At 34.7% G+C, this 21,517-nt stretch overlaps 2 protein-coding genes across 3 annotated transcripts in view; one reads left to right on the top strand and one right to left on the bottom strand.

The window, feature by feature from the left end:
- The window catches only part of LOC112055720 (G-protein coupled receptor Mth2), a 160,793-nt gene that overhangs the window by 132,199 nt on the left and 7,077 nt on the right, over positions 1-21,517 (bottom strand). The window lies entirely within an intron of this gene.
- The window catches only part of LOC112043590 (malate dehydrogenase, mitochondrial-like), a 221,788-nt gene continuing 202,713 nt past the window's right edge, over positions 2,443-21,517 (top strand). The window contains exon 1 of the mRNA XM_052885382.1: positions 2,443-3,039. The gene's annotated coding sequence lies outside the window, so the exon portion shown is untranslated. The remainder of the gene's footprint in view (positions 3,040-21,517) is intronic.

Below are 21,517 nucleotides of genomic sequence, written 5' to 3'. Positions count from 1 at the left end.
TGAACTTATAATTTGGGAGTTAAAAGAAGGAAATCTCGTGGTTCTGACATTGATTTGATCTGAATACTCCACGTACAACAGCTGATCGTCACAGGTCTGGAAGGCGCCTCCGATAATCCAGATAAATAATTCACAAATTCACACAGCACATGTAATAATTAATAGTATTTTAACTGATTTAGAAATAGTTATTTAGCGCGAGTCGTCTCGCGCGATAATCACAGCAGCGTACATTGATCGACTACTATAGATCGATCGTCTTGCGTTTCAAGTTGCAATTGTCTCTTTCTCCCGAGAATAAGGAATGAAGAGGGAAGGAGACAAGTATATTTGTGTTTGTTTGAACAGCGTCAATATTTAATGTTTTCGATTCAAATGTTATTCTTGTTCTTGGTAATTAAATTATTATCAGGCAATCAATTTAATGTTTATTTAAAATTAAAATTTTCTGTTTGAAGTTTCCTTGTTACGCTTAATCAGATAATCAATTGAATATTTTTGATATGTCAAAGTAATCAATTGGAGCCGAATTATTTATTTGATTTATTAATATTACTGTCATAATAGCAGAGTATAAATGTACGTGGCAATCGTTCATAATCTCTAATTATTTACACTTTACGTCTCATCCGATCAATTTACATACATACAATATATCACAATTATATTGCATACACGTCATCAGTTCCAGAAAAGGACATAATTATTATGGTTGAATTAGACAAAAGTGCCAACTGTTACGAAGTTTTTTCATACTATAATAAAACATTTTATTACTCTCGACAAAATATTGTCGAGAGTAATAAAATGAAATATGCATTAATTATAATATCCATTAGTTTCGTATTTATAATATGAGTATTAGTAAGTATGGGATAGTACTTATTAGTTAGTAAATGTGGATAAGCAATAAATTGTACGAAACGAGACATGTTTCATTGTTCAGCTGAGCCAAAGATTTATGAACCACCGTTCATCTATTTCGATGCTGAGTGTACCAACTTGTGTGTTGTTACGTCGAGAATGACTATGATTAAAGATCGTTACTGTACGCACTTGTTGGTCTGAGGCACGTAGAGTAAGTACAGATTATAAATGGCTACATGTTTACGACAGTGTTTTAAATTTGTTCCTATACACCTTAACGACGTACCATAAAACATCTTTTTTAATTTCCAATGTCGGAATTAGTGTTAAAGCCTCGAAGGGAAATTAAGTCGTTTTGTTTTAATCGTGGTTTTTATGGTGTGTAATAAACTGGACTTTTAAAATATGATCTGTCGTAATAAATTAAACTGCGGTTTAATTGAATTAGTTATTATTTTAATATATAAAACGTCTTGTCTATTTTCTGTTGGTATTAGAGTTAATACCTCGAACAGAGTCGTTTCATTTTAATTGTTTTTATGTTAAATAATAAATTGGAGGTTTTAAATGTAATCTTTCGACCTCTGCCTCCGATTCCGGAGTGTGTGGGTTCGAATCCGGTCCAGGGCATGCACCTCCAACTTTTCAGTTGTGTGCATTTTAAGAAATTAAATATTACGTGTCTCAAACGGTGAAGGAAAACATCGTGAGGAAACCTGCATACCAGAGAATTTTCTTAATTATCTGCGTGTGTGAAATCTGCTAATCCTCGGAGATTTGAGCTCAACAGTGAGCTAAATATAGGTTCAAACGACAAAAAGTATAAAAAAAGTATATAAAAATATCGTACTCGTAATACTAACACGGCATGTTAAATAAATATTTGTAATTATCCACTGATCCTTACACATACGTTTGTAAAATTAGTGAGATATGATTTACGTTTGGAATTATGAGAAAGTCTAAGACATCTCTGCCGCCCACGCTCGGTCCGAAGCACAAGAACTTAATTAGCACATCTCAACGCCGTCCGAAGTTATTTATTGTCCAACAACAATTCAACTGATTGTGAGTTACCACCCGAGTAGCTTTCATAACAAGATAAATGTGACTTACGAACGAGATGAATGTAATTGTGGGTCATTGATAGGAGGTATGGGCGTTTTTATTGCACTATAAGTGTTGCCCGATGCATTGGAATAGCTACGCCCGCGTAATTTTTCTTGTTTGGTAGCTATGCAGACAGGTTTTTATTGAATTTCTATTTTATTTTTGTTTTTATACACCTCGTTGCCGTAACGAGGATCTGGAGGGATTGAAAAAGTCTTCAAGTACTTTAATAAATTACGTAAGTTATAATCGTATTTGTATCTGTTAAGCTAGTGCGAAAAAATAGCTCACATCGCGAAATTTTCGAAATGTGAAATTAAAAGTGGCATAAAGGTTTATGGCAATCATGGAATTATCATATTTTATTAATTTATTTATTTATTAGATACACCTACAGCTTGTATACAGTACATGTTATAAATATAGTAGGTACACAATGATCGAGGACAATACATACAGGGTGATTCGGTCTTTAGTGCGGATATTTTTTTTCGTGGTTCTGTATCATTAATAGAACATAAATCTACAAACAGTTCTATACATTTTATGTAATATTTTTTTTTCAATTTATGTCTCAGAAATAACAAAATAATGGACACATTACCAAACAAACTGCGCAACTGCTGGCGGCACTTTGCAAGACGCCGACAAAGAAATACCGGCCGTAGGCATATCGCTTCGGCTTCGGCTGACGGGGGCGGCAGAGGTGAGGGGATCGAAAAATCCCTGAGGACGCCTACCGAATTGCCGATGGGCGACCAGTGACAGACAATCTGCCATCGCGTGCGCATTTAAGTTACCTAATTAATAAATCGCATGTGCAAGCCACTATGTCGGGATTTTCAAATCGCGAATATTACGAAATGATGCGACTGTATTGTGTTCCTAGGCTACGAGCCCAAGAAATCCTGAACCCCGCAGTGCCTAATGTGAGGAACAAGTGTTTTAAATAAACTAATTTATTAAAACGTGTTCGGTTGTGCCTTGAAAGGAATGGACTTCATTTCGAACAATTGTTAAAATACAGTGATTAACATTTTAAAATTAACAAAAACAAACTTAGTAAGTAGATATCATTGATTAATGTGAGATATCTTTAATGCAAAAGTTTGCGTAATAATAATCATCATTTGTATTTTATTATTTCAATCGAAAGTTCATAGGTTCATAGGTAGTTAATTATTATTACGCATGCACTTCAGGCATTATTGATGGTTCTAAGCCCAATAAAGTATGAAGAGAATATCGGTACTCAGCTCAAAAGTGATGACCTTTAATTATTATAAAAAATAATAGGTATCAAACAAAAATAAAATAAACGCACAGAGGTCAACGGCCCTCGGCGCGGGCGCTCGCTAACGTAGTACCTACCAGCTGATTTTGTAGTTGCCTATTACCTAGTACAGCGATAGGGTGACCCTTAAATTCTGTTTAAACGTAAATAACTTTAGTTAACGATAACTTTGTTATTTTTGAGTTAAAAAAAAAAAGAAAAAATACGTGTTCATTAAATTTTGTTTATGTACAAAATATAAAAATATCTGTACTAAAAAAAATTTCTTCCTGTATACATAGCAAAATCATGTGTCCACACGAGATTTTTTAGCAATTTTACTCGCGTTTTCGAACTTTATAACGTTACTAGCCGACGCCCGCGACTTCGTCCGCTTAAAACTCGATGTAAACTTTCAACTACCTCTATCCTACCCTACCTTACCCCTACCCTACCCCTAGCCTACCCCTACCCTTACCCTACTCCTACCTACACCTATCCTGGTTGATTTTTTACACCTTGTGTCCGAAAAACCCAAATATCTTACGGAACCCTATTTTTTTCCAAAATAAAATTTGGCCTATGTTACTTGTGGATAATGTAGCTTTCGAATAATGAAAAAATTAAAATCAGTCCAGTAGTTTTTGAGCCTATTCATTACAATCAAACAAACATACAAACATACAAACAAAGTTTTCCTCTTTATAATATTAGTATAGATAATAGAAGATCCGAATATAACCTTTGCCGACCTGGCTACTAGATGAAAAGTATTTTATAACAAATTAAATATGTCTATAAAAATATTGCTACTTAATGGGTCGCTAAAAAATATCTGAGTCGAGTATTTGATTAATTAACAATTTGATTTTATGTTTAAACTTTTTAAAATGCATTTCGCATCATAAAAGTATTTTATGAATGTCGAAATAACTTATTGAAGAAAAATCTAAAATTCCGTTATAATCCTATATATGAACTTCCAAAAACAAAAACATCAATAGCTTCGCCATACAGCGGACTAGATAGGTACATAATCAGGTGTCTTTTGTCACAGTATAAAATCTTTTAAGATTTCTTAATAACGTTAAGAACCTCATTTAGTCAACGGTTACAAAAAACTTGTCTATGGCAAACGTGCAGCATCTAATAAGCATGCAACACGTTTTAATATTTGTTATCTCAGTAACATGTTAATGTACGCTCTGTAAATAACCTTCATCTATACTTATAATAAATCTGTAGAGAGGTCAATTCTGTACATGAAATATATTTCCAAAATAACTATCAGGGAGTGATTAGTGATCGATACTGATGCCAAAAATGCAATCAGTAAAATTTTTGTCTGTCTGTCTGTCTGTCTGTCTGTCTGTCTGTCTGTCTGTCTGTCTGTCTGTCTGTATGTATGTTCTTTATAGAAACAAAAACTACTTGACGGATTTTAACGAAACTTGGTACAATTATTCTACATACTCCTGGGCAGGTTATAGTATACTTTTCATTACGCTACGATCAATAGGAGCAGAGCAGTGAAGAGAAATGTTGAGAAAACGGGAGAAGTTACTCAATTTTTTAAGCTTCCGTCGCGTGTACAGCCTTAATGGTTAAAGCTACATAGAAATCATGTATGACGGAAATGTTTTCCTTAAAATTATCTATAAAAACACAACAGCATATATATGTCTATTTTTTATGGTTGACTTACAATAACACGTGTAACTCCCGAAAGCTTAGCAGTTCGGAGCTTTCTAATTATATTTGTCTACTCTTATGTTTATAACACTCATCACTCATCCCTAACTAAAAAAGTTAACATTATTACCTATTCAATAAAAAAAGAATCATAAAAATCGGTAAAGAAACACCAAAGTTATACAAGAAATACGCTAAGCCATCGCGCGTGAATACTAATGTTGGGTAGGGATAGGGTAGTGGTAGGGTAGGGGTAGTTGAAAGTTTACAACGAATTTCACGCGGACGAAGTCGCGGGCGTCCGCTAGTTAGTAATAAAGATTGCCATCGGAACGCGATCCCTTGGGAGCCTGTTTATATTGCAATCTATGGTTAAGTAAATAAAAATAGGGAATTAATGAAGTAGTCACTTCTTAAGGAACAATTGAATGTAATGGAGTAAGCGGTAGAAGATTTTGGGGCTCCTTAAAGCCCGCTTGTCATATAATATAGTCTTCATCCCCATATTATATTATACGATTTGTAAAACAAATATATTAATAAGTCCATTTAAACTCGAAAAGCCGAATATTATGTTTGTCTGTAACATAGAGTACCTACTACTCGTTCGAAAAACAGATTTTACTCTCCTGATAAATTTTGAGCTTACTTTGTCTATAAAAAAAATATTTAATTTTTTTTATCGTGAAAGAATACAATAGAGGAACTTAAGCTAACTTATCCTAATAACTATAGGTACAAATCATGTTTACGCATGGACGGGAATACTGGCTTCCTGTGGCAGGAATACTGACTGCATTTCCGCACTGGACAGCCAGGCTGATACTTTGTCGAAGCAATTAGCCACGATGAAATGATTCAGAGAATTTTTATGGCACTGCGACTCCATGGCCCAAGGGTCTCGAATCAGAATCAGTCAAGGGTCAGAATGATTTTGTCCGGCGGGCGGGGATCGAATTTATGACCACTCGCTGTTAAGTCCCTTTATCGTGGAGATATTGAGGCTTCAAAACTGGATTCATAGTTTAAAAACAGGTTCTTAGTTATACAATAGTTATCTACTATTGTATTTATGTGAGTAGTCAGTATAAGATTTGAAACAACAAATAAATGACACGTTCTCAACATCGCACAAAATGAAACTATTACGTCACGCACCCACAATACGTCATTTGGCCTAGACAGACACTGTATATTAAAAACTGAGGCGCCAACAATCACTCTCAATTGCCAGCAATATTAAATTCAGTTCTTCATAATATAAATGTAACCCATCTCAAAAATATATTAAATACTGATCTATATAAACTGATCCTTACAAAAATAATTAAAACTAACAACACTAACATAATATAAAGTTTCAGATTTGAACTAACAAACTAACAATCTATAAAATACTCAAAATTATTTATATATGTAAGGAAATAAGGCATTTTTTTTATCTACCTCTGGATCTACTGTACCGATTTTAAAAATCCTTTTACAAATAAAAAGACGTTATTTGTGAGTGTCACAGGATATATTTTATACCCCGTAATACCACAGGGAACTACACGAATGAAACCGCGAAGCGTCTACTAGTCCTATTAAGCTATAAAGCTTAACCTAGGGAACTGTTACACCGAATATCCAAAACGGATCCCACAGTACTTCAAACAGAGCAAGCGACATAAAGCTACAATAGTGCTACTTTGGAAGCCGCAATGCCAACGAGTTCACAGACAGACAAAGCCGTCAAACTTGTAAAAGTCCTCTTCGTGCACGCAGAAGATTCAAAACAAAAGGCTGACTACAGTATTCAGTAAATACATAAGTTAATCTTTATACCTACCTACCTACTTATTAAATTGTTAATTTTGAATGGTGTAATCATCTAGAATGAGGGATAAGCGATGAAAGTTGTGACACGGTTTATACTAGTGCAACTTCTATCACATTAATTTATTTGGATTTACACATTTATACTTATATTAAGTAAGCATGTACTTGTAAATTGTATACTTAGTAGTAACTTTTAGTAATTGTCTGATGTATTTGTATAAGACTTTTGAGAAGTTCTCTTAGATTCTAAGAAAGTATTTGGATTACCTATCTGTATCTATACATAAAATAAAACTGTAACAGTTCAACAGTAACACAACAATATCATAACATTAGTAACATGGTTAGGTAACAATGCTGTTGTCAAGATATTTTGAAAATTGTTGGAGGGCATAATTTTTTGTATGTCTGTCTGTACATGTTTTTAACCGACTTCAAAAAAAGGAGGAAGTTCTCAATTTGACGCGTATGTTTAATTTTTTTAAATGTTTGTTACCTCATAATTTCGTCATTTCTTAACCAATTTTGAAAATTCTTTTTTTGTTGGAAAGAATATACTTCCAGATTGGTCCCGTTTAATTGTCATGAAAATCGGTTCAGTAGTTTTGTGTTATAATGAATATAACGAAATTTCCCGTACTGTGGCACTTTCCTTCCTTTTGTAACAGGTCAACAGTAACAAAATAATATCATAACAATAGTAAAAATGTTAGGTAACAATTCTGTAGTCAAGATATTTTGAAAATTCATGTTGAGGGCATAATTTTTTGTATGTCTGCCTGTCCGTGTTTTAAACGACTTCAAAGCCAATTCAATCTTAAGGTATTAGGACCTATATACAGTTCTTTCCCGTGATTCTTTCAGAAACGGCTTTCAGTAATACGTCACTGGCTTGGCACCGCATTTAAAGTGATCAGAAGTTAGCACGATATAATTTTCGCTTTTTATATTTTGAAGTCGGTTAAATTTTTTCGACAAAAAGATTTTTTGCTAAAAAAGTTCCCTAAAACTTTCAACGTAGCTACTACTTTAACGTAATATAAATCCTAATTTAAAGATGTATAAAATTATGTTAAGACTGTATTACGTTTTATGCGTAAATACATGTTATTAGTTTAATTTTTAATTTAAAATTTATGATCTTAGCAGACTCTCGCGCAAATATGAAATAAAAGTAGCCAACGTCTTATGAACATGCAGTAACAATGCAATAAACGTTTACTGGTCTTGTAATGGGCGAGCAATAATCGTAACTCGCTTGGCTCTTAAACAACGCTTTACGTTTATACTTAAAAAGTTATTTAGCTTCCTGAAAGCGCAGATCTTTCCATTGACATAATAGGGATGATGACAGTTTTTTAAATTGTATATAAATTAAGAGTATACTAATAGTAAAGCAATTTTGTAAAAGGAACAGGATGTCTGCGATCATTACTTTCGGAGCTACAGGGATTTAAAGAGTCAGATTTGCGGCGCTGCCGCGGATCCCTGAAAAACGCTCCATACAAAATGGCTCGAAAAAATGACGTCATAGGCAATGTAATGATCGTTAGATTTGTATGCGCGTTCAAACAAAATTACTATAATATCATATATAATTTATATATATAATATTTGTTATTTGTGCGTTTATCTTTATAGTTCATTTATTAAAAAATGTCCCATTTAATGTAAGGAAGCTAAAACTGTATAAATTTTTATCTAATTACGATAAAAAAAATTTAATAGTTTTTGAAATTTTATAATCTCATTTATTTTGTAAATATCCAGACAATCTTTGCTTTTTATTTATAAATTAGTTAACATTGACCCTATTTATCCAAATGTATCATAAAAATCAATATATTCCAACCTAGTCATCATCCCCATTATCATGTATTCTTAGAGTTCTGTATGTCCGAATAAAAAACTGAATAGGATCACTCACGTGTCCTTCAGTCATAGTATATTTTTTCCGAATCTATTAGACTGAACAAATAGAAATTTGGTACACCTATATAGTTCCTGGGACCCAAAAGTATGACGCGAATAGCTGAAACCTAAAACCGGAGGGCACTTGTTATTGATAGAACAATATAGAAAATGATGAAAATTTAAGATAGAAAATGGAAATGTCATAATATAAAAGGGCTTCACGGGAAATCATATCATAGAGATTTCATTTATAATGTTGTTCCGAACATTACTACCAATTTTTAGCTCTAAGCGAATTTTAATTACACTACTATTTTTACGGGTTTATTTAACAGAACTCTACCTCAGAGTAAGATTTTTGAATTTTAGTTTATTTGTGCAATCCTATGCAATCTAGGTACTACATATTTATTTAATACTTGCACATACATATTTAAAATCAAGTAACCCTCTTGGAAAATGTTCAGGAAATATATTTACTATGGAAGGGACCAAAGTCTGGAAAATGGCTTAGAAAGAAAACACCTCACCACCATGGTTTGCCTCATAGTTTTGAAAATCGAATGGGTACTCAAAGCAGTATGGTCAAGGGTCATGAATAAATATTTTGTTCCTGGGCCCAATATTAGGTTCCAATTCAGAGCATTATTATAATTTTTTTTTATTATCGTTCAAGTCAGCCGTTGACTATCTCACCTGATGTTACAATGCAATCAGATGGAAGCGGGATTAATCTGAAGAGTTACAAGTGTATTCTATCCATACCTCTGACGCAGCATCGTACCGGAACGCTAAATCGCTGGGTGGTACGACTTAGCCGGAAGGGTGGTAACTAGCCACGGCATATAACTACCACCAGACCAAATCTGAGCTAGGAAATGTAAAATTCTAAGTTGTCAAGTCAAGTCAAGTCAAAATTCATTTATTTCAATTAGGCTTAGTTTACAAGCACTTTTGAAAGGTCAAGATTATGTCATAATTTAATGGTGGTAATAATAGTCGAAAACTTAAAACTAAAGTTACGAGGGTTCCAAACGCGCCTTGGTCCGAGAAGAGCCCACAATTTGGTTGGGAATCGAAACTTGGAAAGCACAGCACTACCAACTGCTTCAGAGAGGTCGTCAAAAAGCTGCGAAATGATACATTTTCATTACCAAATTCATTACCAAATTTAATCATGAATAACGACTTGGCAATTTGTATGTGGATGAATTTGGCACAAGTCATCTAGAGGGCAAAAAAATTAAAGCAATGTTGATTGAAATCACGTTGAAATTGAGACGTAAGGACATTTTATATTAACTGGCGAGTATTTTTAACGTCTTACATCATGTTGTTTTAAAACAAATAAATCTTAGTTTAATGACACTTTATACCGTCGGTCTCGTTAATTTAATGGTTAACTTATGTAACTATAGGTAGACCATGAATTTCATTAATTGAAATATGAAAATATTGAGTTTTGTTTCTTCTAAGAAAAACTCTATGCAGGATCGTAGCCTATACAATGTAAAAAATGCCAGAAGAAGCCAGGATTTTAGCAATTTGTGGTGTTACATTGTACTACCTATATGCATTGGATACGTTGCTGCATATACTCGTAACTTTTTTTTTTTTTCTCTTTGGATCTGCGATCAGTCGTTAGACTCTAAGCAGGTGAGTTGTGAGACTTTAGGGCGGTTTCTGACAGGAGAGCCATAGCTCTGCCGTCACCTAGTCATCGAGCACGTCAGCTAACTTGATTCGCAGCGCTACCACCAATGAGCTAGCGAGGCGATTGGGATGTCGCGTTAGCCTTTCTTTATGCTTTTTGCAGTTATTACTGATTTTCTCACAGACAGTTGGCTTTTCAAGGTATTCGTGGGTTTCATTGTTGCGAGTGAAGTCCCAACAAATTAACAGATGCTAGTGATAATTACAGAATCAAACCGTCCAACCTGTGGGACTAAGCTTCAAATCTCTTCTCCCACTAGTGGATATCGTGGGGCTAGGGAGATCAAGCCATAAGAAGAATGTGGAAGAATGTGCTTAACAGACGGTGAAGCAATAGCCGAGCATGTTCAAGCTTCTACGACTTATATCCGTTTCGATAAGGCTTCTGTATTGCAAAGGGAAAAGTTTCTAGTAGGTACCTCGTAAGATACGTGAAGCAATAGAAATTATGCGTCACCCGTAATTTTAATCGTGATCATGGATGGTTGCTGCCGACAGCGTGGAAACCGCTATTTCATTCAATGTCGCAAATAACAAACTTGGAATTAGATAGTGTTCGTTCAGTTTGCATACAAGAAGACGGGTCCAATGAAGATGACATTCATGAACTGTCGGAGAGTGTAACGGAACGGAAGCCAATCTCTCAACTCGCGCTGCGAGCTGCCGTGCGCGCCGCTGCGTCGCATTTTGGATCATGCCGCGTTGCAAGAACCAGCTCATGACTAAGGGCCGTATGGGTTCGAAGTTAGTATGAATAACACTTAGGATAGTTTTAATAAATTCTAATATACATACTAGTAGGTACATTTGCGATAATCACGAGTAAATACTCAAAACAAATAAATAGAAATAAAATAAATCTTGGTTTATTCATTCATAATCACGATTCAGCATCCGGTACCACCAGTAATACAAGAACTTCTTACTCTTTTAGTAGTCTATAAATCACTTTGCAGCGGTAAAACTAGACTGAAAAACTAACCTGCTGTAGAAATGAGGCTATACGTCTTCTTAACTGTCCCTTATTAATTTCTCGAACGTTTAAATTATAATGGACTAGTAGACGCGTGACTTCGCTCGCGTCGAAAGCGGAATATCTCACCATGCATTATATTGTTATTCCTTATGTATCTCAATATACATGGAGAAGAATGGAGGAGGTCTATGCCCAAAAATGGGCGTTCCAATAATAATTAAGCAAGCAATGACGTAAACATAAAGAACTAATTTTCTCTGACTAAATTGGACTAAACAAATACTAACAATGACGAAGAATTTTTCTGACATAAAACATCTATAAAAAATTTAATTTAGAATTGACATGTTTGTTTAAAAATAATATTAGATTTGTGATGAATAATGTTTTGTAATTACTTATATATTATTGGAAATAAAGGCTTTATTATTATTATTATGTATTTTAAAGCACAAAAAGGAATTAGACAGCATTTTCGATAAAAATCTTCCGAGATTTTTTCCGACACTTCCAACAATTATTTAATATTTCTATCGATTTACACGAAACATCGACTTAACCACCATGCCACAACCTTCCTCGTGAATCATTCTATCTATTGGTGAAAGTCGCATGAAAATCCATACAGTACTGTTTAGGTTTATTGCGAACAAACAGACGCGGCGGAAAACTTTGTATATATAATATTTACAATGTATTTATTAATGAAAAATATGGCAAACGTTCAAGTCATTGTCTATTGAACTACTTAATAATTAATAGCATTTTACAATACCTCGTATTTAATAACAAAGTCCCAAGTCGAATAGTCCCACGAAAATGTACATAATATGCTACATAGATATATTGTTTTATCGAATGAAAATCTTGATATTCAAGTTGAAGTTTTTTATCAACGTGACTCGAAGTTAAACTCGAAATCGATTCGCGAAAATTGCAATTTCAACTTGTTATTAAAGCATCGAGTTTTATGCGAACCGATTTTAATCGCTGAGAAATATTTTAAACTTGGACTTTTTGTTCGCTTATGGTGCACCATCAATACGTTGTACTTGGCAGGTATTATCATACGATCTCGGTGTTAATATGTTTTTATTTTGTACACAATCACATACATTCTGCGAGTTTTGACGGACGTTGTGTATGGGAATGACATTTGCTATCGACAGGTCACGTGATCAAAATCTGTCATTCCCATACATTTTTCTAGGTGTCGAAACATTTGCGATCGTAGAAAGAGAATCGACGTGCCACTTGGCTACAGGGGCTGGCCCTGTACTGGGCCGTAAAAATTGCTTATAATCAATGATATTTTATACTATAGATCGTATACAAAAACGTCGTATGACGTGACTACAAAATCACCACAAAAAGATCCGAACTCTGCAACTCCATTGTGGGCACACATGCACAATTTTGTGTTTACTTACATTATAATATTTTCATGTAATACTTTTTACACTTCCTGAACCCACAACCCGACATAGTAAACATGTAGGTATTATTTATTAAAATAACTTTTTGTTTTTTATTAACCATTCGCTGCCCGCGAGTATTTTATCTACCGTTATCTATTAATGCGGTTTTAATCTACCGTTGTGAGCCATTAAAAAAAAATTTATATTCCTCTGTCGCGCGGAGCATGATACTGTGCTCGCCTATTGCCCTTAGTGGTAGTTATATTTTTTTACATGTCACGCAACGGATACGATGGACGACCGGTCGTCTATTTAGGAGTCAAATGGAAGCGACTAAATTAAATTAAGACAATTTGTCCGCCTCAGCTTCGACGGGATAGTGCCATATCTCTAGTATAAATATCGTTGCTTATAATGATGAAACAGTTTTGAATGAGCTCAGAAACGTGGGCTTATTAGTCAGTTAGTAAGCGCCATTACTTATGACGAAGCTCAAAGCTGTAGGTACTTGCCTCCACATAGTTATCTGGTCGAAATTGGGTTGGTCGGAAGTGCTTGTAATTTTTCTTGGTTTGTTTGGCATGTTCAAAGTTGCGACGTCGTCACTCAGGGAATATATCCTACACACATTGGCTACCAGAGCCCGGAAGAGCTTATAATATCAATACTTGTCAGTAGGGTATCTTAAATATTTTTACAATGTATTTAACATAGAAAAATACGACTCGCCTGTCGTCAAACAGTTATATAAAAGGACTCGGAAAAATCTAATTAACTATTTATACAAGAGAAGTCATAATGTCATAAAAAGTGTAACTTGGGCGAGGTAATTTTCATAAAAACATTGCGTTAACAATTACAGTTACAGAAAGTTTTATACATTTTTCCACGCGGTGTGAAAAACCAGCCGGCGCGAACATAAATTAGTGTAATTTGAAAAAGTCGTGTACTGTTCAAACAAACTACCTAGCTAGTCAAAATATTACACCTGAACAACTTTTAAATATATTAATCAACAAAAAGAAAACAAAAATCGCATAAAAATTAATAAGCACGTTAAGGGCACGAAAATATTTTTTTTTTCATAGTTATGGGTCACGCGAAAACATCATAATTTCTGAACTTGAAAGTTGGCGCTACATGTAATTTGGCTGATGGAGAGATAAAAGAGAAATACGACGCCGATCCTTTGCTCGATACTGTAAGTAGGTACTCTGGATATTACTATAAAATTGAAGGGTAAAAGTCAAAAATCGAATTCAGTTTTGAGGATTTTTACAACTGTTGAGTTGCGTTAACAAAACTTAGTTTATTACCAGCACAAATCTAACTTTAGAATTATCAAAGGCTAAGTAGGTACTCTCTGGATATTACAATAAAATTGAAGGGTAAAAGTCAAAAATCGAATTCAATTTTGAGGATTTTTACAACTGTTGAGTTGCGTTAACAAAACTTAGTTTATTACCAGCACAAATCTAACTTTAGAATTATCAAAGGCTAATGTTATGCTACACATGAGCCGTAATAGCCCAGTGGATAAGGCCTTTGCCTACGATTCCGGAAGGTGTGAGTTCGAATCCGGTCCGGGGCATGCACCTCCAACTTTTCAGTTGTGTGCATTTTATGAAATTAAGTATCACGTGTCTCAAACGGTGAAGGAAAAACATCGTGATGAAACCGGCATACCTACCAGAGAATTTTCTTAATTATCTGCGTGTGTAAAGTATTTGGCTTAACCTCTCTCATTCTGAGAGGACACTCGAGCTCAGCAGTGAGCCGAATATGGGTTGATAATGATGATGATGAATGCTACACAGCATCCTATCGGCAAAGACATACTCTACGTTCCGATTGTAGATGGATTTACTCATAGTTATTCACGAACAACGAAAGTGGTAGAGACTTACTCGTTAGTACTACATAGTACTGTCAAATACTTTAGCGCTCCTACATAATATTATTCGTAGAAACCAGAGGTAAACAGGTAAAGGTAAGAGGTATTTATTATGATCTCTTTAAAATTAATTAAATATAATATAGATAAACGGCAAAAATTATGCCAGAGTCTTTCAGAAAGGATCAGGGATCCTGCTGTTTTCAAATTCTGTTTGCCCTTTATTTTTTTAGTTCTGGAAAACTGTGGAAATCATTAGTTGAATTCTAAAATATATAATTTTCCACCACAGCACAATTATAGTATACTAGCTGACGCCGCGCGGTTTCACCCGCGTGGTTGCCGTTCCCGTAAGAATACGGGGATTTTATATATCCTTTAGCCTTCCTCAATAAATGGGCTATCTAACACTAAAATAATTTTTCAAATCGGACAAGTAGTTCCTGAGATTAGCGCGTTCAATCAAACAAACAAACTCTTCAGCTTTATAATATTAGTATAGATTAGGTACTGGTAGTTCATTTAGCAACAGGAATACCGCTATTAAATTAGACCCTAGATCCCTGTATGTAATTATTAATTAAAATGGAGTTGCGTGCAGCTACAGGTCGTGCCCAGCAGTTCATGGTTAAATAAATGGCTGTAGTCCTTTGTTTAATGAGTAGTCATATATATTTCAAATAACTATAAATTATCCAATTAGATAATGAGAATATGTTTTAAAATGCCGTAATTATTAATCCATACAAACTATAACAGTGAAAATGTTTGCTCTGTTGCACTTACACGCTTAACATTTTTTTTTGTTCTTTACAAGTTCACCCTTGACTACAATTTCATCTGATGGTAAGTGATGATGCAATTTAAGATGGAAATGGGCTATTTTTGTGACTTTGAAGTCGGTTAAATTTTTTTGTTAAAAAGATTTAATTTTTCTGTTTTTAGTGTGTCCTGGCATTTAATTTTCATAAAAATTAAATTGGACCCATCTGGAAGTATACTCTTTCAAACAAAAAAATAATTTTTAAAATTGGTTAAGAAATGACCAAGTTATGCGGTAACAAACATAAAAAAAAATTGAAATCGGTTAAAACTTTTTAAAAAATAATTGAAGCCGCTGCATAGACTATGCAAAATCTACCTATAGATACCTGAGAATATACTATACCAGTATATTCACAGGTATAGGTATAATATAATTAGTAACAGAATTGAAATATGGTCAAATATCGACTGGGATGACAAGTTATTTTATAATTCATTTTTAATTTCATAAATCATAATAAAACACAATCTGCTCTAATAGGATCTTACCAAATTTGGCTAGGCAGGGAGAACAACACAAGTAGAGAACGGGGAGTGTTGATCGATCGTCAAGGAATTCCTTAACCCTACATCTTGTAGTCACAAGTTCAGGACTCTGCTCGGAGTTCTTCTCTCTACCACGCGATGGGCCCGGCACCCGCACGGTGAATCCATGAAATGCTAAGATATTCGTCATTACCATAAAAATAAGATAATTCAAATGCAAACATCTATTACAAGAAATGATGAAATGACCGTAAAATATTCACGACTTTTTTTTATCAAAACATAAGCAGTGTCATTGTAATTGTATCCATATATTACTCATACCACAAGGAATGGCATTTCGAAACGCGACGATTTTTAGTCAGACAACATTAAATACTACTGGAAGAAGCAACTTGCATTACCATAGTATTGGGAACCAGTATTTTTCCTTCGTAATGGCTTGCTGTACATATATGGTAAATCATTTAATTACACGCACCTATATACCTACATACAATTTAATTAAAATACTGGGCTCAATATTTATTTACTTTCAAATTAACAGTAAATTATTTTGGGTTGTATTTAAACCAGTTTTATAGAGGTGAATTTCTATTTTTTTCTATTTTATGAAATAAATGATCAAATAAAGTTGCTACAACTAAAGCTTATACAAAATAAAACATTTTGTGTTCGTAAAAAAGTTAAAATTAAAAATTTTGAAAATCTCCGGACACTAATGAATTTACTATAATAATGACTTTTAGAATCAGATATTCTTTCCGTCATAAGAGAAAATCGCTGATACCTTCTCCATATTGCAGACCAGCTGACGCCGCGCGGTTTCACCCGCGTGGTTCTCGTTCCTGTAGGAGTACGGAGATAACATATAGCCTATAGCCTTCCTCGATAAATGGGCTATCTAACACTGAAAGAATTTTTCAAATCGGACCAGTAATTCCTGAGATTACCGCGTTCAATCAAACAAACAAACTCTTCAGCTTTATAATATTAGTATAGATAAAAGCATCTCGATCACGTGGGTTTTCAAACAAAAAACCGCATCACAATCAGTATATTCTTTTAGAAGTCATAAAGACAGCCTTCATGTCTTATAAAAAGAAATAAACACCTTTTTTCTACGACAGGACACAGTGTACAAAAAATAAGAACAACAACAAAATTCAGCTCTATATAAATTACAACACAAAATATAACATTGACGACTTTTATTCAACCTAATTAAAGTACCCAAGTGGCTACAGCATTCATTATCGTGAAAATAAAATCAAATTACACGACTGTTAAATGAAGTAGGCAATTTCAGCGTAAATAGGCAATATGAGACTTAACGTTCTGTAGGTGATAAATATTTTGTATCTTAATAAGAATCAGGTATAGACCTTCACGAGAACAATAAAATTCAAAGGAGGCATTAACATGTTAACTCTCATTCAAAAGAATGACACACCTTAAGTTAAATGCAGAATAACCCTCAATAGCTCAACGGTAAAGGAGCCTCCTTACCGAAGGATCGTGATTCGGTTCCTAACACAGCCTTTTTCGATGTATGGCATATATTTAAAAAAATGCTTTGATATTTTAGAACATGATATATTTTCGTTAACATCCCATACTAGGCTCACTGTTGAGTACGAGACTCCGAATGAGAGGGGTTAGGCTAATAGTCCACCACGCTGGCACAAATCGGATTGGCAGACTTCACACTCATAGAGAAAATTCTCAAGTACCTATTCCACCCAATGATTTTCATTCACCGTTTGAAACACATGACATTAACTGAAAAGGTGCATGCCCCAGACCGGATTCGAACATACGCCCTCCCAGTCGAGGGCAGAGGTCATATCCACTGGGCTATCACGGCTCTCTATTTCATTATATGAAGACGGAATGTATGTCATGTTCGTAGCCAAAGGTGCATGCGGTAGTCTTTTACAACTGTTTATTTATTTCCATTATTGATTGTTTCAATATTTACAAAATTAAAATCTAAAAAATGCAATTACAAGGTTCTTTACAATATTATTAAAGCAGACACAGGATGCTTATTTCCGTAAGATTAATATCAGTAGGTATACAGTTTACAAAAAAAATGAGTTTGGCTTGGGAAAGTAAATTCAAATCCAGATCAAATCCAGTTAAAATACAACTAGAAGGCTCTGTACAATCTTATTAAGCAGACACTGGATGCTTATTTCCGTAAGATTAAAATCAGTAGGTATACAAAAAAAATTACTTTGGCTTTGGAAGGTACTTCAATTGGCTACCGCACCTACTTATTGTAGTAGCAAAGTCTGATTGTAGATGTATTGTATTGTATTGTAATGTATTGTAGAGCATACTTGCTTTGAGATATAACATAACAAAGCATCGTAAGATTTACCTCTTTCAAAGAAGAGTTCCTCTTCCACGTGGGCGAAGTTACGGGGATCTGCTAGTTATACCTACTGTACTTAATACTCAGTAGGTTTGGACCTTTATTCAAAGAAATGACAATAAAATTTTTATTAAAATAACTTTATTTTTCCATTTCAATAACGAAAAATAAGAAAGTTGGTTCCCTAAGCGACTTAAAAGTTCACCTTGCAAACTTAAAGAACATTCTAAGGCCGGGAACTTTTGAAAGCACTTCTATTGTTACATTTTACACGCCCACTGCTTTTGAATACTCGAAATATCTTAAACAAAATGAAAGGTTGGTGGGTTTTATTACTCTCCATTACTTATTATAACTTACACTATATTTTATAAGTCGCTAACTATGGGCCTCATAAGAAGGCTCAGAATCACACAGCGGGCGATGGAACGAGCTATGTTAGGAGTATCTCTGCGTGATCGAATCAGAAATGAGGAGATCCGCAGAAGAACCAAAGTCACAGACATAGCTCAACGAGTTGCAAAGCTGAAGTGGCAATGGGCGGGGCACATAGTTCGAAGAGCCGATGGACGTTGGGTTCCTAAAGTGCTGGAATGGCGACCCCACACTAGGAAGCGCAATGTTGGTCGACCCCCACCAGGTGGACTGACGACATCAAGCGAGTCGCAGAGATTCGCTGGATGCAGGTGGCTCAGTATGGTGATGTTTGGAAGTCTCTACAAAAGGCCTATGTCCTGCAGTGAACGTCCATCGGCTGATATGAAGCATATGGTGGTAGATACCTACTTAAATGCGGTAAACGAGTACATGAATGTCAAAGAAAACAAAAACTAAAATCTGTCTCCCCATCACTCATTCGACATACAAGACTGGATATGGATACCCAAACTGGGTATCCATAACTAGTATAATTTTACTATTGTATAATGTGATAATTGTGTGTACCGCCAAGCGATTTAGCGTTCCGATGTCGTCTAGAAACCGAAGGGATTTTCATTCCCCTACTAACAAGTTAGCCCGCTTCCATCATATACTTAACTTTAACATTAACTTGTAACGAATTAAAAAAAAACACATTTCAGTGACAGTCGCACTTGTCATTTTACTGACTGGAATTAATCCTCAACTATAAACGAATTTAATTTTTATTTTAACGTCGAGAGTTGACCAATAGACGTTAAGCTCTAACAGAGGGCTTAGTGGCAGTTTGATACTGTTACCGTCACGTAACGTAAACGCGAATTTCTAAGAAATTGAAACAGCGCCATCTAGTGGCACTACTGCACAACTGTTTCAACTCCATATAAAATTTGCGAAAACGTCAACGTGACAGTAACAGTATGAAAATATTGAAAACTCCCACTATTCACACAGTGCAGTTATTCACGCTAATAACTCGCGCGTACAAAATCGTAACAGGTGATCGATTCAATCAGACTCTATTAGTGTTTCATATCGTCCGTAGTGAGGGAAATTATTGATTTGTGCCTAATTTCCGGCGGCTAGTCCAGCGGCCGCCTGCGGGCGACGGGCGTGCACGCGGTCGGGACCCCGGCCAGTTATTACACCAGACGTCTCGATACATATTCGATAACGGATAGCCAATCGAATCGCCAATCATATTGCGATGCCCAGTGACTCGAAGACTTTTTTGATTTCCTCTTTCTCTTTGAACTTTGTCGACAATCGAAAAAACTAGGATCTGTTGCATGTATCTATCCTGAATTTATTAAAAATTCTACGTTATCTTTAAAAAACCTGACCACAAAATCTAATATGGTTAAATTGTTGTTTTCATTGACTATTAGCGTGCTTGCTCTTATTAATTGATTATGAAACACGGCTAAAACTCACGTGATATTGGGTCGGAGTATGCCCGACTAGTTTCGACTAGCTGGGTAAACTGCGAAGCGGCTGCGCGACGCGCCGCTGCTCGCATCGCGCGCTGGGAGAGGGGTTGAGTGGTGGGGAGTGAAGGTTCCGTTACACTCTCCAACGGTTCATTAATGTCATCTTCATTAGACTTGTCTTTTTGTAAGCAAACCGAACGAACGCTATCTTGTTCCAAGTTTGTTGTATGTGACAATGAAAGAAGTAGCGGTTTCCACGCTGTGGGTAGCAACCATCCATGATCCCGAACAAAAAATGCTTGCTCTTATTTATTCATAGGTCGATAGACATTTTTGAATAAACATCTTATCTAAGCGCTTGTATTTAAGTGAATTTTAGTACAAACTTATAGTGAAATAACATTTTATTTAAAAAGGCAAGAAGGACAATGATATCGTAAGTAGTTAAAGTTATTAATTTATCTCAGTCGTCCTTAATGATTAGTGTCCCGTATACTTTATTTTGTAACTTGTTTTTGCTATTCCAATCTTCAAAATGCAACTTAACTTTTAGATACTTTCAATTAAATGGACATCAATTGTTAAAGTTGCCTGCGTCTTATGTTTGAGACCACAGACAGGATTTGTGAATACACAATAAGCATCAGTAGAATACCAAACTTTCTTATAGATCATAATTTTAGTCAACTTTAGATTGATGTTATTTGCTAATTTAAAACGCATCTAAAGATAGGGTTGCCAATATCTTGAGAAAATTGTAGAATTTTACAGATTTATCTATTAAAAATTTGCTAAAAGTAATTATAGTTATGGAATAAGAATAAGCGAAAACATGATGTAAGTATATTTTTTATAGAGTATACTCATTTGCACATTCATTATGTTGAAAACTGTTCATTATGTTTTAAAATGAAAGATAGTATGTCCGTGTAAAAAAGGTTAATGATAATTCAACAAAACTTTGTTTACCTATACTTTTTCTATCTTAAAAAAGGAGCTATCATAAAATGTGCACGAATCTCGTTTATTTTAATCTGCGGATATTATTAAAGACACTTTGGCCGAAGTATTTATCTCGATCGATCAAGCTCTTATAAGTTTACTTTCATTATTTTATGGACGTCCGTACTCCCATTTCTCGATACCCTTTAAATGCCAAGGGCATATTGATCGGCCGATGATTGCATTCATTTTAATGGATATCAATTTTTAATAAATAACTGGAGATGGTGCCTTTCACTATGAGAAATGTCACCGCTCTGCGTATATTTTCTTCTTTATTCATTAAAATGTCATTG

The sequence above is a fragment of the Bicyclus anynana genome, chromosome 14 (genome assembly GCF_947172395.1).
Source record: "Bicyclus anynana chromosome 14, ilBicAnyn1.1, whole genome shotgun sequence".
Classification (NCBI taxonomy): Eukaryota; Metazoa; Arthropoda; class Insecta; order Lepidoptera; family Nymphalidae; genus Bicyclus; species Bicyclus anynana.
Note: the sequence above shows the minus strand (reverse complement) of the source record. Positions and strands in the feature narration are given on the sequence as shown.